The following is a 19,054-nucleotide window of genomic DNA, read 5'->3' on the forward strand; positions in this document are numbered from 1 at the left end:
GCTTTCCAAGGAGCGAGCACAATGGATGATGTGCGGAGGTGCAAAAGATTTTGGAGCACGAAGGCAAGTGAGTGGAGAGGGAGGGATATTAGGTTTATATAGACCCAGACACAGGGTACGCACCCTCCAAAGGTATGCACCTACACATGTGCACATGTGCACATCTCTAGAGGGAGAAGAATGTGCAATTGCACATTGAGAGCACTTGCACACCCTAAAGGGGTGTGCATGTGTGCTAGTGCACTAGTGTGCATTTTTGCACTAAAACCTTCAAAAATATCCAGTTTTCCTCCAAGTCTTATGCCCTAGACTTCCTCAGTGAGAGACTAAGGCTTGAATTTGACTCAAGTCAGGAGTTCAAAAATGACTCAAGCCCTAGACTAGGGGTCTGGGTGACAAAAAATCTACTAGGGGGTTCCCATTTCTAGGAGAAATGGTGCATGATTATGAGACCACAAAAAATAGCCCCAACAAAAAGGAAGCAATGATAAAGGCATTTCTTCACCAGCAAGCATTCTTCTAACATGTGTCAAATAACAACTGAGTCTTGAACACTTCAAACATCTTTCAAGTTCCTCGATAGTCAAAACTTCATAATCTTGAATCTTCAAGCTCAATGTGTGCATAGTGTATTCATTCCCTTTGATGTTTCAAGGTCTAATATATCAAGAGCCTATAGCAACTTGGAGACAATCCTCCAGTCCACTAGTTCATTCATGAAGAATCCTCATATATCATGTAAACCATTCACTTTCTAACCAATTGAGAGAATTTGTTCTAAGGGCTCTTAACGAGTTGTCATTTTCACTTTTTTTGCATTTTAGGTCCTAAGTAATCTTTGGATTCTATTTCAAGGAGCTTGCATGTTTCCGTTTGATTCTTCCATGAAGCAATTTGTATAGATATTGGATAGCTATTTTGGTGCACATATCCCTATTGTCGGATTACCTTTCTCAAACCTTTTGGAATCTTTCATTCTTAACACCATCATTTCTTTTTATTCTCTTTCTATACCTTGACCATGCTTAGATTGTGTTGCCAAGGCATTGGTGTCATTTCTCATATTCTTTCTTTAGTTTGATAACTCCTATGTTCCTCTTTTAAGAACTTTTTAAAACTATCACACCAAATAGTGACCTTAGCAATTCTTTGAAAAGACCTTTGGTCTAAACTAAAAAGTTTTGGACTATCTCTTGTTGTTATCAACCTTGATTTGAAAATACCAAGATAGTCAATATTTTAAATTTAAAAAGTGTTGAGAACTATTGATCTTGAATCCTAATTTCAAGACTAAAATCCATTACAACTGCAAACTTAACATTCATTCTTTAGTTGGTACAAGAAACAAAATCATTTGAATGCTTTGACAAAGAAATACCTCTTCCCCAAAGTTGAAACCACAAAAATGGTCTATGAAATGCATCAAGACAAAGTCTTGATTGCACCTAACCCCTAGAATAACACAACTTTGAAAGAAAACACACAATTGAAATTAAACACACAACTAAAAGAAAACACACTTGCAAAAAAATAATTTATTTTTAAAAAAAAAAAATTTTGATAATTTTTTTATAGAAATTATTTTTTCTTTTAGACCTTGTTGTAATGTTTTAGGAACTGGCCATTGATAGGCAATGGGACCAATTCCCCTTCTAAGGAACTCAGCCTAAAAGTATTTTCTTCCAAAATCTCTGCAAGTTTCTAAGGGCCAATTCAAAAATGTTGAAACTTAGTGTGACTTCTCGTCTTTTCTTTTTCCTTATCCCATACTAGGATAATGTCAAAAATATTAAAATATTAACCACCATTTGATAACAACTTGATCTTTTTCCAAATGCTCCAAAGTTGTTGTTCTTTTCTCATCCAATTCCAAGAGATTCATTAATCTGATTTGAACTCTATTTATGTCCTCAACATACCCCTTCATAAATTTCAATATTAGAATCTTGAGATTAAGTGGGAATATTGATTCCTATCCATAGACAAGTAAATAGGGAGATGTCCCAAAAGCATTTTTTATCCCAACTCTATCCGTCCATAATGCATACTTTAGCTGAGTGTGTGAATCTTTTGGATTTTCTTGTAGAAATTTCTTTATCATTTTAATCAAGTTCTTATTAGTGGACTTAGCCACACCATTCCCTTCAGGACAGTATTAGAAGAGAACTTGATTATGACCTAATTGTCTAATGCCCATTGGGTAAGGAAGATCAACATAAAATATGATTCATTATTGCATACAAGGAAGAACAACATACCAAACCTTGTGACAACGTGTTCTTCCAAGAAATTTGTAACCACTTTTTTTGTGTAGTTTCAAAAAAGTTCAACTTCTATCCAGTGCGTGCAATAATTTGTAGCCATGAGGATGAACATATGTCTTGTAGATGATGGTGGGTTTACTAGACCAATAAAGTCTAGCCCCCACTTAGCAAAAGGGTGTACCTTGAACACTAGTTGTAGTGGAATAGTTCAATGCCTCCCTCTATTGGCACTTGTCTAAAAAATGTGGCAAGAACGTACATGTTCAAATGTATCCTTAAACATGGTAGGAAAAAATCAACCTAATCTCAAAATCATATGAGTTGTAGCTTCTATTGATCTATGTCCCATGTCATACCTATCAGGAAACTATTCCAAAACTTCTTTCACTTCTTCATGTCCCAAGAATTTCAAATAAATTCCCTCATAGTTCCTTTTGTAAAGTTTTCTATCTTGCAGCATATAGGATTCACATTTCATCTTGAGTCCTCTACAATGGGAACTATTCATCCAATTGCGGTATTGATTTTGCAAATTATGGTAAAAATTATCTTGATACCAAACATCAGTGATTATTCCTTGATCAATATCCACTTGAGAAACCATGATCTTTTTTTTATTATAAGTGTTGATTTTTTCATCAAATATGATTTCATTACCAATCTCATTATCAACTATCATCTTGGTTAATCCTTTTCCTCTTACCAACTTCATTGGTTGAATCTCTAAATCAAACTCTTGCAATATAGCTATCCATTTTCCTCATCTCTCACCTAGCTCATTCTGCATCAACAATGTCTTAACCGCAAGATCAGGCACAATTGCATATACCTTGCTCCTGAGTATATTATGATGAAATTTATTAACTACTTTTATCAATGTGAAAGATTGATTGTTAATATTAGAATAGTTCAACTCAGAATTCTTTAGTAAGAAACTCATGAATGTGATAGGTCTCTCACCCTCCTTTACTTTCTCTTGAGTAAGAATCCCAGCGCATGAATATTCTGAAGAAAATGAATAGATTTTGAATGGTAAATCATAATCAAGACTTACTAGAACTAGGGCCATAGAGATTTCTACTTTGATCTCTTCAAAATATTTCTTTATTTCAAGAACCCATTCTATTTTTGCTCCTTTATTGAGAAAATCATTAAGAGGATGTACTATCTCAGTAAATCCACTAATGAACTTAGGTACAAAATTATTTTTTCCAAAGAAAGATTTCAGCTCTTTACGACTATGAGGAGGTGATAGATTAAGAATGGCTTCTATCCTTTCAAGATCAATGGATATCCTAGCTTTAGAAATAATATGACCAAGAAGCTTTCCTTTGGTGACCTTGAATGAACACTTTTTGGGATTCAATGATATGCCATACCTTTGACATTGACTGAATACTTGTTTCAAGTTTGCAATATGAGTACTCCTATCTTTAGAAAAGAGATAAGAGATCATCCATATAGATAACTATGTACTTTTTTATCAGCCCTTTGAATGCTTCATCCATCACTCTTTGGAATGTTGCTCCTGCTTTGATTAATCCAAAAGGTATCCTTTGGTATGCAAAGGTTCCCCATTTTATTGTAAATTAAGTCTTCAATGTGTCTTCTTCATCTACCATCACTTGGTTCTATCCAGAATATCCATCTAGAAAAGACATTATTTTACACCAATTCACAATTTGTAACACTTCATCAAGTGAGGGCAAAGGGTAATTATCCTTCTAGAAAGCCAATTTCAAATTTAAAAAATCCACACAAAGGAGAATTTCTCCAATTGTTTTCCTTACTGGGACCAAGTTAGAAACCCATGTAGAATGTGAGATTAGAAAGATAGTTTTAGCTTCAATTAGATCTTGTACTGCTTTCATTATCAAAGGCTCAATTATGGGATTCGCTGGTCTTTGTCTCTAAGAAAAAGGTTTGGCATTAGGCTTCAATAGAATATCATGAGTGATGATCTTAGGGTTGTAGGTCCTAAGTTCTTCATAATCCCATGCTATGACATCTTTGTATTCTGTAAGCAATTGAAGCATACTTTCTCATTCTTGAGAGTTACAAGCCTTTTCGATTCTCACCATCTTTGGATCTTCTTTAGTACCTAGATTATATGAATCACATTCTTCAACCCCTTTTTCTTCAACATTCCTTTTACTACATGTTGATTCATCTCGATCAAAGATGCATTCTAACTCTACCATCCTCTTAGGAATAGTATTGGTCTTCAAATTTATAATTCCATCTTCATCCTGTAGCTCATCTTCTTCAAGCTTATCGTTGGGAGTATCATCAATATCTTGTCCTTTGAAAAGGCCATTGCATACAATAAACTTGAGAATATGTTGATCATCTTGGAAAACTTGGAAGTTTGTAATGTTATCTTAAATAGACAGGGTAGTAACCAATTTAACTGAAAATATTTTTAGCTTTGTCCTTTCAATGGGTTGCATCACACTTGCTGAAATGGTAAGGGCATCAGATACCATGTTCTTCTTCCTTGGGATGGACCTTATGTTCAAGGCCTCAAAATCTTCCAAAAACTCCCAAAATCCTTTTTGGTATTCAAGTAGTCTCCTATTATTTCAAGAGTAGATTTATTTCACCTATCTAATGACTAACTGAGAGTCTCCTTCAATTACAAGAAATTTGACATCTTTTTCCAATGTGAAGAGAAGTCTGTAAATCATGGCTTCATACTCTACAACATTGTTAGTACATCTAAATTGTAAGTGATATAGTACATAAAAAGACCTACCTTTGGGATTAATTAGTTCAATACTTATGCCAAATTCTAATTTTTATTTAGAGTCATCAAACCTGAGTGTCTAGATTGGCTATTCTTTGGGCTTTCTGGTCTCGTTCATGTTTGTATGAAGCTTTTCCTTCACTTGAGTTTTAAAAGATTATTTCTTTTGGATCCATTACAATATTTCACATGGTGGAATTCGTGAGTTTCCACAATTTATCTTTAACATAGGGGTCATTTTTTTCTCTTGTTGACTTTGAATATCCCCAATCAATTCAGTGATCTTATCAATCTAGGGTTTTGGATGAATGACCATTGAGGTCCAACCTTGGCCTTTTAGAAAACATCTTCTCCTCTAGACTTTGATAATCATAGGTGGAGGATTAGATAAACCCCCACCATCTAAATAAGTGTCACTATATGACACATTGGAATCCTCTTTTTCTTCTTCATTAATCTCAACCAATTCATATGTGCTTGTAGAACTTGAACTTTACTTTTGTACCTCATTTGGTATTTGGTCATTTTTTGATTGCATTATCTGAGTGAGTACCCTAGAAACTACTTTATGATAATGTGAGAATTCAAATTTTGAATGTCTAAATTTGTGTAACCTAAAAAGTCCTAGAAGAATAAAAATATTTGGGTCTTCTTCCTTGCCTAAGCAATGTAAGTTTGTAACCATATTGTCTACAAACTGAACGATGAGTTATTCTTTTAGAGTGGGGATCATAGATTCTTTATTTGCATGGTCGAGTTTTTTGGTTGCATTTATGTCAAATGACATCACTTTGTAGGAGCCTAGCTTAACTTAAAAAATGCTACCTCATTTGGTGCATTGTATTCTATGATCATTGTCTTCAGCTTTGGCTTAGCATCATTCTTGATCTAATTATTTAGTCCCTTCCAAGGTAGCCATAACTAAGTAAAATTAATTGAAAACCATCCTCTCAATAACTTTGTCCATTCTCTACTTAGTAATAATCCATAAGTTTTAGGGATTTCTACCACATGTATGTGTATGATGTCTTAAATTTGGGGGTCTACAGTTAACAATATTCTAACATCTTTCAATACATTGATAACTTTTACTTCTATCTTGTCAAGTTGTATCACTATCTGATTTGAGGGTTGAGGAGAGACTCCCAAACTTTGAGCTATTGAAAGTGGCATGAAATTGCAAGAAGCCCCTAAATCTATAACACAATTGTGTAGGTTCTTTCCAAAAATTATGAGACTAAGCAAAAAAGGAGGCACTTTAGCATTGCCTTTATACATGGTAGGCATTTCCTTAGAAGTATTGGCTTGTGACATTTTCTTTTGAGGTTTTTTGTTCACATTTGGCATTGCCTTTGAATGATCAAGAGTCCTCATCACTTCTTCCCTTTGATTAGGACAACTTTGTAGCATATCAAACATAGACATATTAGCCTTGGTTCTCTTTAGACCTTCTACTACATTGTACTTTTTAGTTGCCCATATAAGATTCTTCAGGATTGTAGGTACATTCCCTTGATTTTGATTTTGTTGCCCAATGTAGCATGCTTTGGTAGGTACTGGATTGTTATTAGCTCTTGGATCAATAGGTGTCAGATGAAAGGTAGGAGGAATCCCATCAGTCATAGGTTCCCTTCAGTTATGCAAATTGTAAGTATTTTGATTTTCATTTTGAAAAGCTAACATATCTTTTGGTTGAGGATCTGATTCTTGACTAAACAAAAAAGTGAATTCTTCACTAGATGGTTGTTCCATTCTAGGATTCTATGGAGAATCATAAAATTATATCATCATAGCATTGTACTATATAGAAGACTCACCATTATTGCCTTGTGAGTTCTAGTTCATTTCTTGATTTCCATTGAAATACGAGCCACCATCATTAGGTACATTTTGGTTATTGTCATACTGGTTGATGTCGACATACTAAGCATTGTTGTTATTATCAGCAGGGATGCTTCCATTGTTTTGGAAAGTATTCCATTATCGATTCTACCTTTGGAAGTAATTATTGCAATATGGAGGATTGTAATTATTCCTTGCATTGTTATTTCCCACATTGCTTTTTTTTTGAAATTCTTGTTGTAATTTTGACCATAGTTTTTTTGGTAAGGGATTGCATTCATTCTCTAAAAATTGTTGTTCTGCCCTTGTGACAACCTCAAATGGGTTAGTTCATTGGTAATCTGAGACATTTTTTTCTTAATTTGACCAAACTTAGATGTAAGGTTATTTTCTAGCTTAGTGAAATTTGTTTCCTTTTGCTTAAAGAAAGAAGCTTTTGGAGGTTCATATCTAGTGTAGGGTATGGCTAGAACTAGTAAAGTTGGTGCATGTTGTAGTGAGACTAGATTCATTGTAATGAATTGACTAGGCATCAGTGGTGTTCCAACAGGATATGTTGGTATCATTGTAGTCACTTGAGTTGGAACCAACAATACTCCTCCATTAGGATTGGCTTTCTCGATAAATTCAATTGCTTCTCTGAAGAACTTTTCCAATGTGTCAATGTTTACAACAAGTAGCCTTCATAGAAAGATAGCCGTGAGATGGTCCATAACATTAAGATAAATAAGAATCATAGCTTCAACTAATATAGTGTAGGGTGTTTCTAACTTGTAGAAAGCCATATGAAAGCGATGAGTGAAACATGAAATAGTCTCCATTGGATCCCTTTTGATCGATATGAAATGATGATGTATCACAACCAAGTTGACAAATGATTTAAATTGTTCGAGGAACAATTTTTCAAAGGCAGCCCAATTTTGGATACATCTCGGTGGCAAATTCACATACTAGTTATATACAACTTCTCCCAATGAGTATGGGAATAAATGAAGGACCATATTCTCTTGTTGGACTTGCTTTCAACTGCATATTTCTTTGAAGAATTTGATATGGTCCTAAGATGTTCATGCTTCTTCGTAGATGAACCTTGGGTAGAATTTCTAAAGATTCTTGGGAAGATCATTAAGTGCATCTTGCAAGTTAAATGGTGAATCTACTATGCTTGCAAAAAAGCCCATTAGTGGAGGATTTGGTGGAATGATGGGTGGAGGTTGCATCAGAGGTGGAACTGAAGATGATGAAATTTAGAATGGAAGTGGTAGAATTATACGAAATCCTTTGTCACAGCAAGGCTTATGAAAATGACTGAGCTCTAAGAAATTTGGTTCAATATCTAAAGATCTTAAAGCTTTCTGAAATGGAGATTATGGATTAGGATCTTCCAAGTTGCATCAATTCAGGAAAAAGTGCACCTTTGTAGAAGCACACTTTATCAAAACAACACACCTACGCACCTTTTGACAGTTTTAGATGATTTTTTTTTTAAACTTCCAAAAACTTCAAAATTTCAAAAAAGTGAGTTGTTTTCATCTTCTAAATGGTTTGAGTCCCTCCTTCTAGCACCTTTTCTATTGAGCTATTATTTTACATGATGCTGAATGGAAGGAATTCTTTCAAATTCCTCTCTTGAAAAGCTAATTGAGGATCAACTCCAAGGTTCTGGGTGATCTTGCGACCTACTAAAATCTGTTCAATTGAAGATAAATGTGTATGTTCATGAGGAGGCCTTTGCTAGTTCTAACCAATTTTGGATAAGATGTTTGATCTTCTTGTTATTTTGAAAAAGTAACTACAAAAGAGATATATTTTTTGTATTTTATGTTTTATGATGAATGCAATTTATCAATGCAACTATATGAATTCCTATTTTAACCAAGTGTTAGCAAAGCAAATAACCAAGATAAGGTAATAAGAAATTAAAGCAAATAACTTGAAAGAGAAATTCGTAATAGATATAAACCACAGTAAAAACACATCTACAACTTAAATCATCAAAAAGTTCAAGTAGGAAACCAATGAAAATAGGAGCAACACTTCCTCAATTTCATTGATGCAATCGTCGATGAGAATTCGATAATAACCTAAAGATGTTTCACTTCTCATCAAATTGCAAGGCCATAAAAAGTGCGCTCATGCAAGACAAGAAGCTATGCAGGAACAATAGGTGATCTTTTCTCCAACTCAGTATGTTAGTAGAATTCGTTAATATGAGGCAAACACCAAAACTAAAAGGTTGCACAATAATAACAACACAATAGAACCATTGGCTCCATTATTATTCATTAACATGCATTCACAAAAACAACACACTCTGGCAAGAATAACTACACTTAGAATGAGAGAATCAATGGCATATATTATTGCATCAAAATAATGACCTAGAGTACATATTACATCCATGTATTTATAAGAAATCATCTCCTCCCTTTGTTCTAGGAGAGAGAGATCTTAAAATGTAACTTATGCTAAAAATTAATAAAACTAATCTAATTATATACAAACTAACTCTCTAACTATTTCTAAGTAGGTTTCCACCCTTGTTTATATCAATTAATGGGTGCATGAGCCTTTACATAACTTAAAGAAAAGAAAGAAGAAGTAGATAAGAAGAAGGGAGCTGCAAGAGGATCTAAGAGTCACTAGAAGCTCTAAAAATAGAAGCTTGACCTTCTCTAAATGTTTCTGGCAGTTGAACTATCATCAAAATGCATTTCTAGTGCATGGAATGCTCTTAAAATAGCAACTGGAAGTTAACTACCGATGCACTACTACATCTTCAAAATTGTCAGTGCACCTCTAAAAATAGCACACCTCCACACCTTAATGACAAGTTCCAAAAAAATATCCAAAATTTTCCCAAGTGTCAAAATTGAATTTCCAGCATTTGGGGTTTTTCCTTATTTATCCCAAAGTGATCTCTAGATGTTTATTCTTGAATTTATCAATGATATCTATTACTTGGGCAACCTTGGAAAAATCCAAAGCCCCATGCTTTTTCTTCAATGTTTTTCGATAATTGCTAACCTCTATACAAGTTTTTTGCAAAATCCTCAAGTTTAGTGTCCAGTTCCAACAATACCTCTTTAGTCTTAAATGCTTGTCTAATATCTTCATTTGACAAAGCATCCTCAAGAGTTCTTCAAAATTGTTGAACTATTGATTGAATTGAGCTCTATTCTTGACTCATCTTCAAAAATGTCAAGGTAGGTAGTGTTGCAATACCTCACTGCTTCCAAAATCTACTCTTGAGTTTTATCCCTCAATCTTTATATATCCTCATGTAATTCTTGCATAACTTTATTCTTGGTAGATATTTTCTCTATCCAATCATCAAGCTTGTCCAACTCCTCTGTAATATATAGTTCCATGAGTGTATGATACCTTTGACCTTTTATTGATGTCAATGCTTGAAGGTCTCTTTCCCAGGTACACGATCCTTGTCCATCAACCCAAAATCCTAGTTTACTATGGATATCAGTTTATTTGCGCTCAATTGAACATGGTGTAATAGGTTGAAATTATACTGTATTATTTGTACACCATTTTCCTCAAAATTGTCATGCCATTGCTGACATGCTCCCAAAAATAAATCCACCTATATAGTGCCCTTCTCATTTCTCTCTAGTGTTATAGCAAGAGTGATCTCTAGATGATCTAAGTCTATTGGGCCCATTACTCCATGTAAGTAGCCTCTCAAAAGCTCATTTTGTCTCTACAACATCAACAGTTTAGACTCGTCTCTATCCATATGCTTGAACACCTCTTTTATGTTTGTAGTGACCAATACTTTGGTAGTATCTATTGTGGGCCTTCCTAATAGGACCTCCTTGATTTAATAATCCTAAGGAGTCAAATCCTTAGTGTTATCATGTGAAGGAGGGATGGGGATGTGTGAAAACAATTCCCAATCTTAGTTCTTCATTATGAAGACCAGTGGTTGTGCATCACCCGTAGGTGGCTTAGGCTTCTTGATGGCATTAACTAGCTCATCCATTCCCTCCTAAATAGTTACATTCAACTACTTCTTTTGTCAAACCATAATCTCCCTCTTTAGCCAGGCCAATGTAGTGCCCATTGGAGACATGTATTTGATTGAAGAGGGGGTTTGTACTACAGGTCCCTTTCCCTTATAAGTCTTCTCTAGAGTCTTTTCTCATTGAGAGAGATCACCAGTTTGAGTCTCTATACCTACTTGGGCTAAGGTCCTAGCCTTGGTATTGTGAGAATTTTTTTGAAGTTCTTCATGTATTTTCCTCTCCTCTAATACTTCATCATCTTGAAATTATTGGGGCTCTTCTTCCTCTGCTATTTGTTCTTCTATGTCTATAATGGAGGGATCTAGCATTGTTGAACCTTTATCTAGGAACAACAAATCCTAAGATGATAGTGGTGGTAGGCCCAAAGGTCCTTGAGGTAGAGGTGGTAATTGGTTCCAGTCATCTCCTAGGGTTTAAGTTGTAGGTGTATCTTGTATCTTCTCCCCCACCATCTTAGTGCCCACCAAGATGAAATCAAAATCAAAGAGGTCAAAGACATTTGTCTCTTAACCGTCCATGTTTGTAATCCATAGTTGTTGATCATCCTCTAAAGTAGTAACTTGAATAGGTTTTTTTGGAATAGATGGTGGCATTATGGTGGAGCTTCTTCTTCTTTCCTCTTCTGTAGTCCTAGCCAAGTGATTCTTTTGACTTCAGGAAACATAATCCATCTATTCATCTTCTCCATCTTTTACATTAGCTTCAAGGATGGTCTCAGGAACCTGAGGAATAGGAGTAGTTTTCTTCTTCAACTTCCTCCTTTTTATGTTGCCCACCCAAGTTTTAACTCTTCCTCTTTTGGGTGTTGAAGGTGAGGCTTCTTCTTCTATGACAACAGATGACACATATTTCTCTTCTTCTACATGTTCTTCTATTTTCTCTTCATCTTGCTAAAGGGGCACTTTCTTAGTTCCTTGAGCTTTCTCTACTAGGTTAGATCAGGGCTCCACTTCTTCTTCAAGTTGTATTTTTTCTTCCTGGGATTCTTGTCTAGGAGTCATCTTCTTCTTCCCCTTAGCTAGAGCTCTTTTCTTCCTTACTCCCCTATCTTCTTCGAAACACTCAACCTCCCACTCATGCTGATGCACTATCTTTGGCCTCAATGGGGATTGAGTGGGGAAGGTTGGCACTTTGACTTTGGCACCTTTACCCTTTACTAGGAATGTTGTAGCTTGTAGAGGAACAACCAGTGGAACTAGATCAAGTTTGAAAGGCTTCTTGACCTATTCCCTTGAAAGTTGGACTATGTGGCAAGCTCTTTGATTGATGTCAGAGTTCTCATCCCTCTTAATTTATGCATTCATTATAAGTTTGTCATAAAAAATTTCCCTATTATACAATGGATCTAAGACATCTTTCATGTCATTCTTGACAACCTTTAATGGAATCTTTATTTTGTGGGCCTTGTCTACCATATATAGAGTCACCCTATAATGATCCCTTATGTGGATATCATAGTCATCTACTATATTTATCCAGTGATATTCCAATGCATCTTGGTGTACAAACTACTTTCTTGCCAGATGTTGCACCATCCCAATATTATCAAAGTATGGGCAAGGGGAGTTGTATTCTTCTAAGGGATATTGATCCCATTATGAGTTGAAAGTCATGATGTCTTGTTTCTACTTGACCTCAAAAGAATCGACAGTGATTGGCCACACCTATGTCTTTTTTTGATGTTTCCTCATTCTATCATATGCACGTGTTAGTTTTTTGTCAATCTCTAGTAGAATGAGCCTATCTGATCGATATCTTAGGAGTTTCTTTGGGTTCACTTGTGTGCCTATGATCGTGAGGTATGTGAATGTTTTGAACTAAATGAAGTAGGTGCCTATGTGAATGTTTTGAATTGAATGTAGTAGGTGCCTATCTATGAAATATGGGTCATTTCTTCTACTAACATTCTTTTTGCATAATCACCCTTGATGAACCAAATGATTGCAAAAATGAAACCATCAATTATTATCCTATACTTCACACTCTGCTCTAATAGATTCTTCTTGACCAACTAAGAATACAACACATAAGACCATGCATTAGCATCTTGCATGCTACCCTTCTTGTAAAGCCCCAAGTTGTTTATTTTTTTGGTTGCCAAAAAGTACACCAAAAACGATGTCATATAGAATTTGGGGTTAGCCTTGACAGCTAACAATTGCTCATTGAAGTTGCCACTCACAATTGTAGCCCATTCAATTCATATTTTGGTTGTCCTAATAGTTTCTATGAAGTGTACCATCTAGGTTTGAAGATATCTAGTTGCAAGAAGTCTCATTGCTCTACTCAGAAGTATAATTGCATTGCCAATATCTGTTAGAAACAATAGTCCCCCAAGATAATTGAGAGGGAGGGGGTGAATCAGTTATCCAATAATTAAAATATTTATCAACCTTAAATAATCTTAACCATTCAACCAAAGTAAATAGAAACCATAACAAGATCGACATACACAATTACACCAAATATGTTAACTAGGGAAACCCTTGATTAGAGGGAAAACCCCAGTGGGAATGATTCCCACAACATGATGTAGTAATATAAATATTGCTTGTTAGAGGATGGACCTTGTTAGGAGTCTATTGCAACATTTAGTACATATCAGTCCTTGTTTGGAGATTTTGAATCCCTATTAGGAGTTGTGGAAGATAGAAGGACCCACTGTCCAAATAGCTTCTGGGGCAAGACCACTGACCTCATTATCTAACTAATCTCTTAGCTATTTCTTGTAGAATAATTGTTTGTACTATACTTTAACTTCTTTTCTCTATCTTGTCAACTAGACCAATCATTGTTAGACCTTTTAGACCAGGTCAAAAACCTTAGATCCAATTACCAAACCTTGGATCTCACAATAAAACCTCGGTAACAAAGTTCTCACCAACTTCGCTTTACTCTTCTTATCTTCACATTCTTCTCTTTGTGCTTATTACAATATTTTTCCTTCTTCCCCTAATGATAAAGGAAAATGTCCTTCCTTTATACCAAATCCATAAAACAATTCCCTGAGTCGACTATTACACCTTCTCAATTAATTATTATAAGACCTAATTAAGAACATGTTACACTTAGCGATAACATTATTCTTTCGCATTGTAACTTGAATAACATTATGTACATGTAACATTATGATGAGCAAGATTGGCTACATCATCTCTAGAATTTAATCTCCACATTGCTAACTTAGGCTTCTTAGAATAACAAATCTGCTAAGAGATATAACAAGTTTACTAGAACATGCTTCTATAAACTCTATCTCAGAATAGTCTTCACTAAATCTTGCATAACTTCTTCCAAAATTAATATCTTATGCTTCCAAGGTTAGCTACATATACTAGACACTTAGTAGTATCTCCCTTTAACCTTGCTAGTGAAATTACTCAACGATCTGTCCATACCAACTTTATCTTTCCACTATTCTCCTGTCAGATACCATAGAAAACTGCTATGTTGACATCAATGATAAACATAGTCATGAATGTAACATATCATCATGATAATGATCTAATCATGTTTCCACAATACTCCCCCATAGAAGTATCATTAGCATTCATGCTTACAATAATCTCCCCCTTTGGCATTGATGGAAACATAGATGAAAAACATCTAGTTCCAAAAATACCATCTATAAAAGATTGTTTAACCTTTCTTTTCAAATCCTCTTCATCAATCATTCTTCCCCATTGATATACCTCAATGTGATCTAAATCAAACTATTTTTTTATGCTCAAACTATTTTTCATGTTCTAACTTCTCCCCCATTGACGTGAATGTCAAAGGTTTCAGCAACCATCAATCTCTATAACAACTGTCTCTGACTTGCTCAAGTGTCTAAAGAAATTTTTCAAAAACAACATCCAAAAAGAGTCCTAGATGACTCTATCCATCATAGATACTCCCCCATACAAGAAGCATCAACATTCAGTCAAAACAAACAATAATGCTTTGTTACACTCGACTAATGCACTCTTGCATCACCTACTCTAATGTAGGAAGAGGAATAACCCATAGCATACCTCACAAATACTCAAAAGTATCTTTGGGAAGAGGCTTGGTCAAAATATCTACAATTTTTTCTTTGGTGCATACATACTCCAATCTAATTTCCTTTTCTGCAACTTTCTTTCTTAACATGTTATACTTGATAGAAATGTACTTAGTTTTAGAATGCAACATTGGATTCTTTGACATACTCATTGTACTTGTGTTATCACAATGTATGACAATAGGTTCACTGAATTCTATCCTTATATCCTTCAACATCTACTTCATCCAAACAACTTGATTACAATTGTTTGTTGTTGCAACATATTCTGCTTCAACTGTACTTTGCGAGGTATAGTGTCACTTCTTGCTTAGCCAAGAAACCAATCTTCCTCTAAGAAAGAAGGTTCCAACACTGGTGCTCTTTCTATCATCTATATTGCCTACCTAATCAGCATTAGTATAAGCATATAAAGTAAAATCATTAGATCTTTCATACCACAATCCAAACTTTGGCATTCCTTTCAGGTATCTAAATATCCTTTTGACTACTGCATAATGTGCTTCTCTGGGATTAGCTTGAAATCTTACAACAATTCCAACTGCATTTGCTATATCTGGCCTTGTGTGAGTTAGATATTGCAATCCTCCAATCATAGATCTCTACTTCTTGTGCTCAATAGTAGGTGTCTCATCCTTTGTAGATAACTTGTGTCCAGTTACCATAGGTGTTCCAATGGGTTTACATTTTTCCAAACCAAACCTTTTCAATAGATCTTTGAATTACTTAGTTTGAGAAATAAAGATTCCTTCTTTGTCCTGCACAATATATAATCCTAGGAAATATTTCATTTTGCTATCATGCTCATTTCAAATTCCTTCTTCATTTCTTTTACAAACTTGTCACTTTCATCATCATTTCCTCCAAATATGATATCATCAACAAATATTACCAAAATCATCAATCCATCATATATTTCTTTCCATTATAGATTACTATTTGTCATGCCTTTGCTAAATCCAAACTTTGTCAAATGCTTTTCCAACCCTGCATACCAAGTGTTGGGTGTTTGCTTCATGCCATACAATGCTTTCTTCAATCTGCATACTATGTCCTTGTCATCTATTATAAGGAAACCTTCAAGTTGTTCGATGTATACCTCTTCTTCAAGTTCTCCATTCAAAAATGCTAACTTGGCATCCGTCTAATACACTTTAAATTTCTTATATGCTACATATGCTAATAATGACCTTACCGCTTCTATTCTTTCCACAAGAGCATAGGCTTTGTCATAGTCTTTTCCTTCTTGTTGTGAGTAATCTTTACATATCAATCTTGCTTTGTTCCTTACAACTTCACCTTGTTCCTGAATACCTTTTTTTTTCCTATCACATTCTTGTCTGTTGGTCTGGGGACCAATTCCCATGTCTCATTCTTCACTATTTGATCCAATTCTTCTTTCATAGCTTTCTTCCAATAGTCATCTTTACATGCTTCATATGCATTCTTTGGTTCAACTTGAGATATCAAACAAAGTTCTTAATTGATTTTGCTTCTTATCATCACACCTTTGTCTCTGCTTCTAATAATCTTCTTGGGTGGATGATTCTTTGTCATATTCTTTCCAGAAGTAGGAGTTCTTATCTCAACTCTTAGCTCTATTGAAGGTTCTAAGCTTTGTTCCTATATTAGTTCTCCTTCATTCTGCAAATCATTGTTAGTCTCAAAGAATAATTCATCATTCCTTGGTTTAGTAACAATATTCTCTAATCTAAATTGTAGTCAACTATTCTTTCTTGTATCCTAAATTTATCATCAACTCTTACATTTGCACTTTCAACAATAGTCTTAGTTCTTAGATTATAACATTTATAGGCCTTTCTTTTCAATGAATAACCAAGAAACATGCCTCCATCAAATTTACCAATATCATCATCTCTTTTTATATAACATTTACTACCAAAAAATCTAAAATACTTAATTGTAGGTGAGTGACCAAACCATAGTTCATAAGGGTTTTTATTTGTATCTTTTCTAACTTGCACTCTATTCATAGTGTAGATTGTTGTATTCACAACTTCTCTCCAAAACATCTTGGATACATCATTCACAAATAACATCACTTTTGCTGCTTCTATTAGTGGCTTGTTTCTTCTCTCTACAATGTCATTTTGTTTAGGGGTTCTCGGAGCTACCAACTTTCTTTTGATTCCATTAGCTTCACAAAAGATGTTAAAATCATTTGAGGTAAATGCTCCTTCTCTATCTAATCTTAAACATTTTATCTTCATACTTGATTCATTCTCAAATCTATTCTTGAATATCTTAAACTTATCAAATGCCTTAGATTTTTATTTAAAAAATACAACCCACATCATTCTAGAAAAGTCATCAACTAAAATCATGAAATACCTTTCACCATAGAATCCTTTAGTCTTTGTAGGACCACCAATCTATATGCATAATCTCCAATTTTGTTGTAGTAGTAAACTTCTTGCTGGGAAAAGAAGTTCTATTATGCTTTCCCAATACACACTCCTTGCAAATTGTGTTAGTAGGCTTTACAATCTTAGGAAAATCTCTAATTGCAAACATACTATTAGTCTTCACAATGTTGTCAAAGTTTATATGAAAAAATATCTTATGCCATAACCAATTGTCATCTACCTTTGCAACCAAACATGTCATTTTAGTAGGATTAAGCTGAAATACATTACCTATAGATCTAGTTCCTATTCCTATTACATTTCCATCTTTGTCTCTGATCGTGCATATCTTCTCTGTGAACTGTAACTAATAACCTTTATCCACTAGTTTTTCAACACTTAGAAGATTGTGTTTTAAACCATCAACAAGATATACATCCTTAGTGTTAGTCTTACCATCAAGAGGTATAGATCCAATACCTTTAACATGGCATGCTACATTATTTCCAACTCTGACAATGCCTCCATCATGACTTTTGAAGTAAAAGAAACTTGTTCATATCACCAGTCATATGATGTAAAAAACCATTGTCAATTATCCAATCAAATTTCTTTTCAACCTGTGATATCAAAGCCATTTTCTCTAGACTTTCTTCCTTGATAGCTATGAATCCTATTTCATCATCACTAGTACTTAGTGCTTGTTCATCATAATCATCTTCTTAATTTGCATACAAACACTCTCTATCCCTTCTAGGTTTGAAATTTCCTCTATCCTTTTTTTTCTCTTTTAGGAAATTTAGATGCATAATGAACAAATTCATTACAAGTCCAACATTTAAAGATTTTCTTAACATCCTTTTATCTTCTTACCAAAAGGGCTACTCCTTCTTCTATCTTTCTATCCTCGTCAAATCTACTACTGCTAGGAAAGTCTCCTCTAGCACTTGTACTCCTCAATAAACTAGGTCAAATATTTAATGCACTAAAAGTTGTTTCTGTTCTAGTCAATTCTTCGGATTGTCTAAGCTCATTCTCAACTACTTCAAGTCTCTCAAGTAATGTTTTCTTTGTGAAATATTTGGTACAAGAGATCGACAACTATATCATTTGAACCATTTTCTTAAGTGGTGGCATTAAGCTCTTCAATATCTTCTAGATCACCTCATCATCTTCTTTGGTTCCTCCTTGAGATTTGATACCTATATTAATTTCTAATATCTTGCCTACATATGTTCTTATAGATTCATCTTCCATTATTTTTGCATCTTGAAATGCACAAATCGAGCTTTGTAGCCTCAATTTCTTAGAATGTTCATCACCTTTAAAACTATTTTCCAAATCTTTTGAAATCATATGAGAAGTAATAAGTGATTTTACTTGGTTGTACTCAATTTTAGGAAGTGCAAACAATAGTGCTTCTCTAGCTCTCATGTTGCACATGAAAGGTTCTCTCTCTTCCTCAATACAAGCTTCCAAATGTTTTTTAGCAATGGTTGTCTTTTCTAATTTTGTCAAGATCCAATATCCTAGACCCGTACACAATAGATGTGTCTTCATCTTTTCCTTCCAGCTGTCATAATTTATTCCATCGAACTTCAGACTATCCTTTCTAAATATGTTTGTCATGGACCCCGCAAAGTTGTTAAACTTTATCTTCAAGGACTTGATGCTATGATACTAATTGTTATAACTAATAGTCTACCAAGATGACTAAGAGGAGGGGAGGGTGGGGGTGGGTGAATCAGTTG

Source organism: Cupressus sempervirens, chromosome 5 (genome assembly GCF_028749045.1).
Source record: "Cupressus sempervirens isolate cs-2001-9-10 chromosome 5, ASM2874904v1, whole genome shotgun sequence".
Taxonomy (NCBI): Eukaryota; Viridiplantae; Streptophyta; class Pinopsida; order Cupressales; family Cupressaceae; genus Cupressus; species Cupressus sempervirens.